Below are 12,928 nucleotides of genomic sequence, written 5' to 3'. Positions count from 1 at the left end.
CTGGCTCCTGTCAACGTCCCATTTGAACTCTAACTCCTTCACTGCATTCACAAAACCCATTTCACTTCTGCAAAGTTTAGTAAATGTGAAGGAAAAGAGGAGGGCTTGGTTGTTTGTTTAGGTCTTAACAGTGTAGCCCAGGCCGGCTTGGCCTGGAACTTGCAGCCATCTTCACGCCTCGGCCTGGAAGATGAACAATCTTAAGATGGGTATCTTAACCTCAAAAAAAAAAAAAAAAAAATGTGATCTAGGTCACAGTTCTAAGGAATACCACAGAAACTTCTCTGTCACCCCACCTAGTCACAGCTGGTCAAGATAAGAAGTCTCATGGAAAAGGAAACTGTGTAATTTAAGCCTAAGATGCATCGTCTAAAGCAGTATCGGTAGACTTTCTACTGTCCAAGAGTTAAGCAGTCAATGCGTTGCTGAGGTAACGCTGGCCCAAGCCGCTGACAACTGTGTAGGTTGAAAGTCATGTTATGATCCCAGTAAAGCACCCACACCGTCTTTATTTTATTTTTTTTTTCGAAGATCAGCCGATCCGGGAGCATCTCAAAGAAAGATGATCTGAAGGGCTAGGCTCCTAACAAGAGGGAACCCTAAGCAAACAGGGCAAAGTGGGTGTGACCACAGTCAGCCGATCAAGACTGAGGGATCCCTCCTGAAGTTTAAAAACTGAACCGGACCGAAATTAAAGTCTCAGGTCGCCATCATCTTCAAAGAGGATGGAAGGAAGAGACTCTCGGAATGGGGTCCAGGCCGCATCGTCCAGATTTTTTCTCCACGTCCCTACAAACCAGACGCCCACTCCCAGGCAGCCCCTTCTGGGGAGCTTGCTAGTCTCCCGGGCCGAGGTCCCGTCCCCTCCACAGACGCGGCTCCTGCGCACCGCAGGCGCCCAGGCAGGGGTCCCCTGCCGGAAGCGCCAGCAGCTGGCGACTCCCACCGGGCCCCGCGCCCACCCCGCTCGGGCGCAAGCCGGGACACCCCTCCTCGGAGGCCGGAACCGCGCGCCAGGCCCCTCCCACAGGAAGCCGCCGCCCCCGCGCCCGCCCCGCGCCGCCCCCAGCCCTCACGCCCCCGCCGCCCCCGGCCACCCCGCGCCGCCCGCTCGCCACCGAGCCCCCAGCGCCCGCGCCACCTACCTGCAGCGGCCACACCAGCGGCGCCTAACTCCGCTCCACTTCCGCCTTCCAGCGCCCGCACTCGGGCCGGGTCACGTGAGTGCGCGCGGTCACCTGACCCGGAAGAGGCTGGCCTGGGCGCGCAGGTGCGGACCACCTAGACCCAGCATGCGAGCTTTTGATTTACTGAGGTCCCGAGTGGCGAGGACCTCTTGCTCCTGAGTTGTGTTCGGGCAGACATACAAAATAGGGACTCGCCGGGCACCAGGGGCTTTATTTTATTCCTTTGGAAGTAGGTAGAGTTTCCCTCCATGAAACAGGTGGGAGAAGACCATCCGGTCAGTTAATTCAGCGAGTCTTTCGGGGATTACTGGAGAAAAAAACAGTATGCTAGCCGAGTGATAGTGGCGCTCCCCTTTAATACCAGCATTTGGGAGGCAGAGGCAGGCGGTTCTTCGTAAATTCAAGGCTAGCCTTGTCTACAGGGTGAATTCTAAAACAGCCATGACTACTACACAGAGAAACTCTGTCTCAAAAAACAAACAAACAAAAACTTGCTAACAAAAAAACAGTATGTTCCCCCCTTAAATTTGAATATCGGATAAACCTTGTAACTATAACCACGTCCGCAAATTTGGAAAGGGATGTATTGACACCACAAAGGTATACTGGTCAAACTTAAGCATCTTATGTATTGCTAATATTGGCAGCTTGTGCCAACTATATGCTAGGCCTTGTTTTCAGTTCTAGAAGTATAAATGCCCTGGCCTTTATAGAACATCTGTTCTTGTTCCAAGAAGCAAAAGTAGAAGGGGGTGGGGGTGAGGTCACACTTCAGAACTTCACCCAAGTCCGTAAGTGTCCCATGGGGAACCAACTCCCATTTCCTCCCTGTATGGAGTAAACTGAAAGTTTTGAATTAGCAAACGGCCTCTATGTAACCCTGACTGACCTGGAACTCAACCCTATCCTCAGCCTTCTTAATTCCTGGCATTGGGGGCACTGAGGGTTGGACCCAGAGCCCTGCTCATACTAGTCAGGGATCACTCCTACTGACCTATGTTGCCAGTCCTGTTGTTACCTTTCTAGTTTTTATTTGGAGCAGGGTCTTGCTTAAAGAGTTCTAATTGGCCTTGAACTTTTGATTCTCTGAGTAGTTAGGATTACCTTTTTGTGCCATGGGGGGGGGGGGGTCAGGAGACAGGTGGAGTCAGGGTTTCATGCACCCTAGGCTGGGACCCACCTCCCAGTTGATCAGATAACAGATATGTGCCACACCATCTGGCTTTCTGTTGGGTTTGGTTTTGGTTAACTGAAATTTTTAATTTTTCATTAGTATTTTATTATATGGATCTTTTTCCTGTGCATACACATCTGTGTACCACCTGGATGTTTGGTGCCTTTGTTGTGGGTTATCTACCAGAGAAAACTGCTCAGACATTCATCTAAGCCAATAGAAAGTCTTTATTAGCCAGCCGGCAACTACACTGGGTGTTAAGGATCAAGCAAGGTTAGTAAATTTAAAGACTTTCCCAGAACTATGGATCTTGATTAGATTAGGTCTTTATTTTCGCCTTGTTAGGTGGTGCTGTCTACATGCTGAGTCTTATGGTCTACTGGTAATTCCATTGTGGGGTCAGTTGTGCTAAGGTCTAGGACCTAGTCTTGAGGCCCTGTTACATTCCCCACTGGTCTTATCGAATGAGTCAAATTGTGGGCTTACCCTACCCTAAAGAGGTGTAGTTGGGTCAGGCAGTGGTAGTGCATGCCTTTGATCCAATACTCAGGAGGCAGAGGCAATCAGATCTTTGTGAGTTCAAGGCCAGCCTGGTCTACAGAGCAAGTTCCAGGACAGCGAAAGCTACACAGAAAAACTGTCTCAAAAATTAAAAAAAAAAAAAAAAAAAAAGGTGTAGTTGGTCCTAAGGACCATTAATTTTACTGAACTGATAGATAATTGGCCATATAGTTTAAGATGCAGGGCCCTGCCATTTGTCCAATCAGAATGAGAATTAAAGGTCCAGCCAATGCTGATAGACCCAGGAGGTCTAAGAAAACAGACACTGGTACTAATTATTTGTTTTATGTCTTTGTCTCTTTTTTCTTTTGGAAGTTTTCCTCAACCACAACAATTTTTTTCCTAATTACTCATGATCAATTAGCATAAAAACAATAGGTTTCTCCCAAGCCCATGTATACTTTCCTTTATAGGAGCAGTAAGTCTAAGCCTCTCCAATTTTGTAGGACCATTTCTGCAGGGAATGCAACTGTTGCTTTAATTTGGAAATGGAAACTTTGAACACCTTTAGGTCCTGATGAACCTGTCTACTTAGTTTGGAAAGCATCAGAAGAGGCACATTTAGTCACCATTAGTACACGCCCACCAAGTAGTCTCAGGGCCCAGTAGTAATATTGCTATTGTACAGATGAGTTAACTGGCTGAAAAGCAGGCATCAGAATGAGGGGAAGTACCTAGATGAAAGGTTTTGGACATTAGACAAATTCCAGTCCCTTATAAATCCTTTAATTTGAGCTACCCCCAGTCACAATGAGTTTGTCAGTCAATGGGCTGTCAGTCTAACCAGTAACCCTGGCTGGTTTCTGCCTGGAAATGATTAACTCTATCCCTAGGGTCCCTTCCTGTGGCATAGAGTCCTATTCTCCAGGTTTTCTGTTTTCCAAAGGCTAGCCTTTCTCTTAAGGAATTCTTTAGGAAGCCTCGGTTTCACAACTCTTAATTTTTGCAATGGAAACTCCCTTGCTCCTGGCAACTTGGAGGCCCGGCCTCAAGGCATGCATAAAACTATGAACTCTGTATTCCTATCTCAAAAGATAAACTTCCATGTATTTCTTTTCTCTGGTACAACTAGAAGCTTAAATTGGGTATCAGTGAATAAATAAGATGGAATGTGGGTTGCTGGTCTGGAGCCACATTAGCTATCACCTCCACTATATCTCCCTGGTCCAGGCCTTAAGGCAGTAGGGTTTGGACCATTATTCATGGTCCTGTATTCATGCCAAACATAAGACTCAGGAGCAGGTAGAGGGGCAGTGAGAGGAAGGGCTGGGGCCCCGATGAAACCTTAATTGCCATGGGTCCATAGCGCAGAAACAGTTTATTTGGCACCATCGTTTGTTGCTTCCACTTCTTGACCTGGGTGTGGTGGATCCACAGTGTAAGGCTACTTACCTTCACAATCAGAGGAGTTGGGAAAATCACTATCTAGGGCCTTTTCCAAATTGGTTCCAGCACCCCTTTTGTTACCAGCTTGACCAGGTCAGTATCAAAGGACTCAAATAAGGGTAAACTGGTGGTGGCCTCAGAGGTCGGCTAGGTCTCTCAGCTAGTCCCATGAATAGCCTATATAGAGGAGTGGAGGGCTTGTAATGACTTGGGAAAGGAATGGTTAGAGAGTTCTGTCAACTGCTGGTCTCTGAGCTAGAGAAGCCTTGGGGGAGGTCTTTCAAACAATCTCATAGGGAGTAAACCCCTTCCTATGTGGGGTGTAGCAGACCCAAAGCAAAGCAAAGGAAGGAAGTATATTCAGCCACCCTTCACTGGATTCTAATGAGAGTTTTGTTAGTTCTTTTTAATGTCCTGTTTATTCTGAGGTCTACATGCACAATTAAGTTTTCAGTCTATATCTAAAGCTTTAATTATTAATTGAGAGGTTTAGCTATGAAAGCTGGGCCATTGTCAGACCCCATTGCTAGGGGGAGGCCAAAACAGGACCAGTTCCTGGAGGAGATTTTTGGCTACTATTTGAGCAATTTTAGTCTGGGTAGAATGTTTATACCCACCACCCAGAAAAGCTATCTGTAAAAACTTGCAAGTACTTGTGTCCTCCCTGGCAGGCTGATCTCAGTGATGTCAGTTTTCCCAGAGTTCACTGGGGTGTTGGTCTCTCATTTGAACCTCTTTGGGGGTAAATGCTCTCTATTTGGAATTAATTGAGCACATATCTGGCACCTGGCTGAGACATCTTGTGCCAGACTGTCCAGTCTAGTTATAACATACCTTGGTCTGAGCAGTTCAAAAAGTTTTGTGATCCCTAAATGAGTAGCCTGGTGAAGGTCAGGTGCCAGAGTCCTGCCAGTTGTTTCTGGGAGAAGATCTTTCCTGCTGGAGTCCAACATCAACATGTGGGTTTGAGCTGTTCATTTATTCTTTACTATGGAGTTGATATGCCCCACTGACCTGAAGGCCATTTGTTGGACAGCCAGGTCAGTGGTTGGCAGTGAAGGACAGCAATCTGTAGGACAAGCCAAATAGTCTCTAGGAGGGCCAAGATTTTCTAGTGTCCTTTTTCCAGCAGGGAGAAGCCCTCTTTCTCTATATAGATCATATTGTAGACATGCCCAGTAGTAAAGGCATAGAGACTGTCCATGTATAAGGTGGTGAACTTTCCTTTTCCCCATCTGAGAGCCTGAGTCAGATCAATCAGTTCTGCTCTCTGGGGTGAGGAACCTGGCTTGGGCCCAAATCATTTCAGTTAAAGTAACTTCTGTTGCTCCCACATACTGGTTTCATTTTCATCTCACAACAGTCATGGATGAGCACCTGTGGGTCATCATCAGACAAGAGGGTAGCAGGAATGATGGCAGTGGGTTTCTCAAACTAGACTTGAGGGTGGGCCAGGAGTAGGACCTGGTACTGGGTCACACAGGCATTAGAAAGCCAGAATTCTAGTGTTCCTCAGAGGAGGGTCTCAACCACATGGGGTACTGGGAGTTAAAAGATCCTGACCCAGAGATAACTCATTTGATTGTTTTTCTTTAGTCTAGAAATAGCAGCCACAGCTCTTAGACAGGTGGGCCATCCTGTGGTCTCATTCAGGGTCCAGTTGTTAGGACAGGCACATGGCACAGGTTGTTTCCATGGCTCCAAAATTTGGATTAAAACCCTATTATCTTTTGTTTCATGGACAAACAGATGAAACAGTTTTGAGGTATTTGGAATTACTAGGGCTGGAGCTAAACTCGTTTTGTAGACCAGGCTGGCGTCGAACTCAGACACCTCACCTGCCTCTGTCTCCCAATTGGTGGAATTAAAGGTATGTGCCACCATCACCTCAGAGCTGTTTTTAAAGCCTCAAATGCCTCAAATGTTTAGTCTCAGTCCAGATTAGGGGCTCAGTGTCCTTTGTTCTGGTACATGGGAGCCTTGCTATTCCCACAAACTGTGGTATCCGAGGCAGCAATACCTAGCTGCACCTAGGAACTCTCCAACCTGTCTCTTAGTCTATGGAGTTTGGGATGTGAAGGATGTCAGCAATCCTGCTCTGAGACAGGCTCCTTTTGCCTCCCCTCAGCCAGTATCAAAGATGGGTAGCCTCTGTTGTACAGACTTGGGATTTCTTAGCTGACACTCTATAGCCCAAGGTTTATAACTCTTGCTGCTGTCCTTCGGTGGCCCTTTCATAATCTGTTTTCCCAGGAAACCTTTAATGGAAGGGCAGAAGGTCAGCTCTTAGTGTCTCATCAAACAGGTTGGTGAATTTTTAAATCTTTGGGGCAACCTGGTCCATGTAAGCTGCCCATTGTAACTTCCCATTGGGTCGTCCATTTAAGAGCAAAGATGGGTTGACTCACCTCTGCCAGTGGGAAGCTGAAAAATTCATCCTTCATGTCCAGGACAGTGTGCACCTGTTTCTCTGGAAGAATCAGACTCATGAGAGTCAGAGGTTCCAAGTTTCTTCAAAGACAGGAGAAGTGTATTTCATGGTGATGGGCAGGGTGCCAGGGTGCCTGTCTCTCCAAACCATGCAATATGGACTTCAGTTTCCCTTTTTGTTTCCAGGGCCATTGAGTATTGTTTAATCTGGATGGAGTAGCTGTACTGGCTAGTTGAACAATTACTTATAGGAACTTGGTGTTGGGCCAGTCCTGGGGAGTTGGTTTCTGCCCATACCCCCAGGAATTTTTGTCATCAGTCTGGGAGATAGTCTAACTATATCTTTTGACAGGAGGCAGAACATTCAGCTAGGCAATATTCTTCTGACAGAGGGTAAGACACCAAAATTTTGCTGAATATCTGCAGTTGTAATTTTCTTTGGGCTGCCAATCAACTCCCAAATAAAGACACAGAGACTTGTTATTAGTTGCAAATGCTCAGGCTTAGCTTAGGCTTGTCCCACCAGCTCTTTTAGCTTAATTTAACCTGTTTCTATTCATTAGTTTTGCTTTAGGGCTTTTTACCTTTCTTTCATTCTGTATGTCCTACTTTCCTGTTTCCTCTGTGTCTGTCTGTCTGGCCTCTGGTGTCTCCCTGGCGTCTCTTTTTCTTTCTTCCCCGAGCCTAAATTCCTCCTCCTACTTACTCGTCCTGCTTGGAAGGCCTGCCTCTACCTCCTCCTTCTCTATTGGCCATTCAGCTTTTTATTAGACCAATCAGGTGCCTTAGGTAAGCAAGGTAAAACAGCAACACATCTTTACATAACTAAATAAATGCAACACGTCTTTGCATAATTAAACCAATATTCCACCACAGATATCATCTGTAAGTCTGTGTCTCATCATCAGAGAAAGTGATGGTGGCTTTCAATTTATGCAAAAGATCTTGTCCCATTCAGTTCTCTGTTGTTAAACCCCCCTTTTTTATTGTTTTTTGTTTGTTTGTTTTTCAAAACAGAGTTTCTCTGTGTAACAGCTCTGGCTGTCCTGAAACTCCCTCTGTTGATCAGACTAGCCTTGAACTCATAGATATCCACCTGCCTCAGTGCTGGGATTAATGGTGTGCACTACCACCACCACCACTACCACCACCACCACCACCACCACCTGGCTTGTCGAACACCTTTTGAACTACCTCCAGCAACTGGGACCTACTTATACATTTAAAATTTTCTAACTTTAATAGTTTTTGGTTTGGGGTTTTTGTTGTTGTTGTTGTTGTTGTTATTATTGTTTGCCTTTTAATCTGGGGCTGACTAGTTGACAAAGGAAATCTTTTTAGTAGCTGTCTTTAATATTTCTAAAAAGGACCTAGCAAAAAAATTTTAAAGTCTCCTTGGTCAGTGTTGGACAGAAGATCGATTCTGTCCAAGCTTCGTTGTCTGGCAACAATACCCCTGCCTAGCCCATGGGGCAGTTTTTCTACTTTTTTCAGAGAATGGTGGGTTCTCAATTATTCAGATCATTGGTTAAAAAGAAGAAGTAAATCATGAAAGAGAAAGGAGTGGAACTTTTTTCCTTCAAGATCAGCACTCGGGAACTTTTCCACTTCCCAGAGGCTGCTTAGAACAGACATGGAGCAGAGACAATGCTCACTTTGGGGAACTATTTCCCCCTCCTCCTGTGCATTCATTCTGCTTAGATGGCAGGAGGGCCTGGCTGAGAGACCTGCCTCCTGCCTCCTGCCTCCTGCCACCTGCCACCACCACCACCCCCCCTTCACCCCCACACACATTCACACAGGGATCAGCTGTGACTGTGAGCAGGAGTCAAGCAACTAAAGAAGCTAGCTGGTGCTGGAGAGATGGCTCAAAGGTTAAGAGCACTGACTGCTCTTTCAGAGGACCCTGGTTCAATTCCCACATCGAAGCTCACAATTGTCTATAACTCCAGTTCCAGGGAACCTAACACCCAAGGCAAAACTCCAATGCACATAAAATTAAAAAAAAAAATTAGAACAAAACAAAAGAAGCAAGCACTCCTGCTCCCAGTGTGGGACAAGTAGAGGTTTTGTTTTGTTTTATTTTGTCTTGTTTTTTGGTCTCTCTGGGTGATCTGGCAGAGCCAAAAGGATTCAGATCCCCAACAGAAGGGACTCAGGCCTTAAGCCAGGGGATTCTCACATCAGAAAAAGCCACTGGTCAATATAGGGAAGCAGAACTGATAGAAACACATAGAAAGATACCCAGAGAGACACAGTAAAAACAACCAGGGGTGGCCACCACAAATTCACACACTTGTACAGACAGGGGAAATCCAGTGACATCTCTCATGGGTCCTGGACACTGAATCAGTGGGCTCATCTAAGCTCTCCTGTGTGTCCAAACAGAAGGTGCTTTAACCAGACTTACCTCCTGAAGTGACAGACCAGGCAACTTTCTAATTTGTCTCCTTTTGGGGTGGAGATGTCACCTGGGATTCAGGTTTCACAACCCCTCGGAGCTCCTTGACAACCACCACACTCTTCCCCACTCCAGGGGGCTCTGAAATCCCCAGTGTCTTGAGGTCTGGTCTCTGGGGAGCTTAGTGCCCCCCCCCAAAAAATGTTGCAGGATATCTCCGAGAGAAGACTGTTCAAACACCAGTTTAAGCAAATAAAGTGCTTATCAGTCAACAACTACACTTCGGGGTGTATGGGGGGGGTATCCCAGTGTAGCACCCAGCCTTTCTTAGGGTGAGGTTTTAAGTGGGAAAAAAAAATGTTCTAGCTAGGTGGTGGTGCAGCCACCTTTAATTCCAGCACTTGGGATGCAGAGGCAGGTAGATCTCTGTGAGTTTGAGGCCAGCCTGGTTCACAGAGTGAGTTTCAGGATAGTTGGGGATAGACAGAGAACCTGTCTTTGAAAAAAAAAAAAAAAAAAAGTTTTGGTTGACATACTTCAGTTAACAAGAACAGTTAGCTAGAGGCAGAACTACAGATGCCAAAAAGCAAGGTTAGTACATCTAGAGACTTTGCTATATCTATGGTCTTTAATGAATTAGGTCTTTGTTTTCATTTTAGCAGGTGGTGCTGTCTACGTGCTGAGTTTTATGGCCTGAATGTTCCTTCCATTGTTGGGTCAGTTGTGCTGAGCTCTGGGGGGGCCTTTTGAGATCTAGGGCCCTGTTACACCTTTGGAATCCAGAAGAGGGTATCAGATCCCTAGGAACTGAAGTTAAGGACAATGATGAGCTGCCATGTGGGTGCTGGGAAATGAACTCCAGTCCTTTGAAAGAGCCATCTCTCTGGCTCAGCTTTTTTTTTTCTCTTTTCTTTCTTTCTTTTTCCTTTTTTTAAATACACTCTAGCCCTGGCTGGTCTGGAACTCATTGTATATCTCAGACCTAAAATTTGAAGTAGTCCTCCAGCCTTTTCCTTTATAGTATTGGGATTGAGGTTGTACCACCACATCTCATTTTTTCTGTTATTGTTTTAGTTTGTTCATTTGGTTTTCTTTTTTTTGTTTTTCATGATGGGGTTCTCATTATGTAGCCCTAGCTGTCCTGGAACTCACAATGTAGACCAGATTGGCTTTCCTCGGCCTCCTAAATGTTAGGACTAAAGGTGTGCACTGTTACACCCAGCTTTTTACTTTTTTTTTTTTTTTTTTTTAAGTTAGGGTCTCACTGTAGCCAGAGCTAACCTGGAAATCAGTGTATAATGCAGGCTGGCCTCAACTTGCAGTGGTCCTCCTACCTGATACCTCAGAGTGAGAGCATCACAGCATTACATGCTTGGACACCCATACCCAACCTTTTCATTGAGGGGGGCAAGGTTCCATGTAGCCCAAGCAGGCCTTAAATTCATATGCAATAAAGGGTGACTTTGAACTCCTGATCCTCCTGCCTCAGCTTCCTGAGTGCAACTTTGTGTAAACCTTTCATTTAAAATTTCTTTTGAATTGTGTGTGTGTGTGTGTGTGTGTGTGTGTGTCTGTGTGTCTGTGTGTGCGCGCGCGCGCGCGCGCGCGTGTGTTCTATATATGCAGGTGCCTTCAGAGATGAGAAGAGAGTGTCATCCCGTGTCATCCCTGTCATCCTCTCAAACTGGAATTACAGCAGTTATGAGCTCCCAGACATAGGTACTCAGAAGCAAACTTGGGTCCTCTGTAAGAACAGCAATTGGTCTGAGTCATCTCTCTAACCCCTGTAAATGTTTTAAAGACACAATTTTGCTATTAGTGTTTTAATATTTTAATTTTATTTATTTGTTATTTTTAGAAAGCTACAAGCTCCACAAAATTGTCCCAGGGTCTTACTTTACTTCTGAGAAACTCTCCCAGATATCCTGTACTAGCTGCAGGTACCACACTCAAATCCTCAAATACTCTCTTGGACCATCACACCTCAGTGTCTTCCTATGTGGTCCTTCAAAATCCAACTCTAAATTCACAAACTCTAAGGTTCCCCTGAATACTAAACCCAACATCACTATTTATAGGTATTTTTCAGCCAGTCCATAATGTTATTATTATATAAATGGCCCTTGAGAATTAAGAGAGAGTAAAATGATTTAAAAAAAATATAACAAGGCTGGAAAGATGTCTCAGTGGTTAAGAACATTTGCTATTCTTATGGAGAACCTGGATTTGATTCCCAGCACCCACATGACAGCTCACAACCTTCAGTAACTCCACTTCCAGGAAATCCAAAGCCCTCTTCTGGCCTCCACAGGCATCAGACTGGTACACAGACATACATGTAGGCAAAACACCCTTATGCATAAAATAAATAATTTTTAAATTGAACAATACTATAAAGTGTAAGGATTTTTTTGTTTTGTTTTTTGAGGAAGGGCTTCCCTGTGTAGCCCTGGCTATGCTGGAACTTGCTTTGTAGACCAAACTGGCCTCAAACTCATTGAGATCCACCTGCCTTTGCCTTCTAAGGGCTGGAATTAAAGACCTGAACCACTACTGCCTGGCTGTAAACAAATTTTTATATAAATATTTTAAAGATTTTTTTGTGTGTATGTATATTCTTGTGTCTGTGTTGGTGTGTGCACATGAGTGCAACTTCAGATGTCCCAAAAGTAGCAGTTCCAGATGTTTGTGAGCCATCTGTTGTGAGTGCCAGGAATTGAGCTCTGGTCTTCTGCAAGAGCAGTCCTAGTCTTTTTTCTTGTGTTTTTGGTTTGACTTTTTTGAGACAGGGGTTCAATGCTTCAGAGCATGTCCCTGGGTCATTTCTCAGTTCCTGTCCACACCTATCAAGTCAGAAATGGAGATCCAGGGGCTGGAGAGATGGCTCAGAGGTTAAGAGCACCAGCTGCTCTTCCAGAGGTCCTGAGTTCAATTCCCAGCAACCACATGGTGGCTCAAACCATCTGTAATGAGATCTGGTGCCCTCTTCTGGTGTGCAGATATACATGGAAACGGAATGTTGTATACATAATAAATAAAATCTTAAAAAAAGAAAAAAAGAAGAAAAATGGAGATCCAGTGAGCTTGTTTGTGTGAGCTCTCCAGGGGGTTCCGACATATACTTGAGTTTTAGAATTCCTGACCCAGATAAACTTATTTCCTTTTGTTTAATTTATCTGAGACAGAATCACCTGTAGCCCAGGCTAGTGAACTAGATATGTAACTAAGGATGACCCTGAACTCTCAATCCCCCAGTTTTCAAATCTGAAGTGAGGGGATTGTTTTCATGAGCCACCAGGACTAGCTTTACAGATCATTCTTTATTTAGGGTCTAAACCCTAGGATCCCTTTTATTAGACTGGTTCTGTGTCTTCACTCACTGTCTAGGTACACGTGGAAAACCCACTGCAGATAGAGGAATCTGGGAAAGAGATAGAAACTTGATTAGAATAATGAGAAGGTGGGGTGGTGGGGAGGAAGGGAGGGCTGGAGAGATGGTTCAACAGTTAAGAGCACTGACTGGTCTTCCAAAGGACCTGGGTTCAATTCCCAGCACCCACCTGGCATCTCACAACGGTCTATAACTCTTGTTCCGGGGGATCCAACACCTTCACACAGACATATGCAAGCAAAACATCAATGTACATAAAATACAAATAAATAATTAAAAAAGAATAATGAGAACGGAGGAGGAAGGGTCCAGACAAACATTTCAGAGTGATGTCGGTGTACTGTAGCGAAATGAACATTGGATGGTGGTGGGAGGAGAGATGTGGATGGCTCAGAGAT

General features: G+C 45.2%; 1 protein-coding gene across 1 annotated transcript in view; it reads right to left on the bottom strand.

The window, feature by feature from the left end:
* The window catches only part of Wwp2 (WW domain containing E3 ubiquitin protein ligase 2), a 119,938-nt gene extending 118,697 nt beyond the window's left edge, over positions 1-1,241 (bottom strand). Inside the window, exon 1 of the mRNA XM_027405952.2 lies at positions 1,146-1,241. The gene's annotated coding sequence lies outside the window, so the exon portion shown is untranslated. The remainder of the gene's footprint in view (positions 1-1,145) is intronic.
* Between the last annotated feature and the right edge of the window lie 11,687 nt (positions 1,242-12,928).

Source organism: Cricetulus griseus, chromosome 3, assembly GCF_003668045.3.
Source record: "Cricetulus griseus strain 17A/GY chromosome 3, alternate assembly CriGri-PICRH-1.0, whole genome shotgun sequence".
Classification (NCBI taxonomy): Eukaryota; Metazoa; Chordata; class Mammalia; order Rodentia; family Cricetidae; genus Cricetulus; species Cricetulus griseus.
The sequence above is the reverse complement of the archived record's forward strand: the minus strand, read 5'-3'. Positions and strand labels throughout refer to the sequence as shown.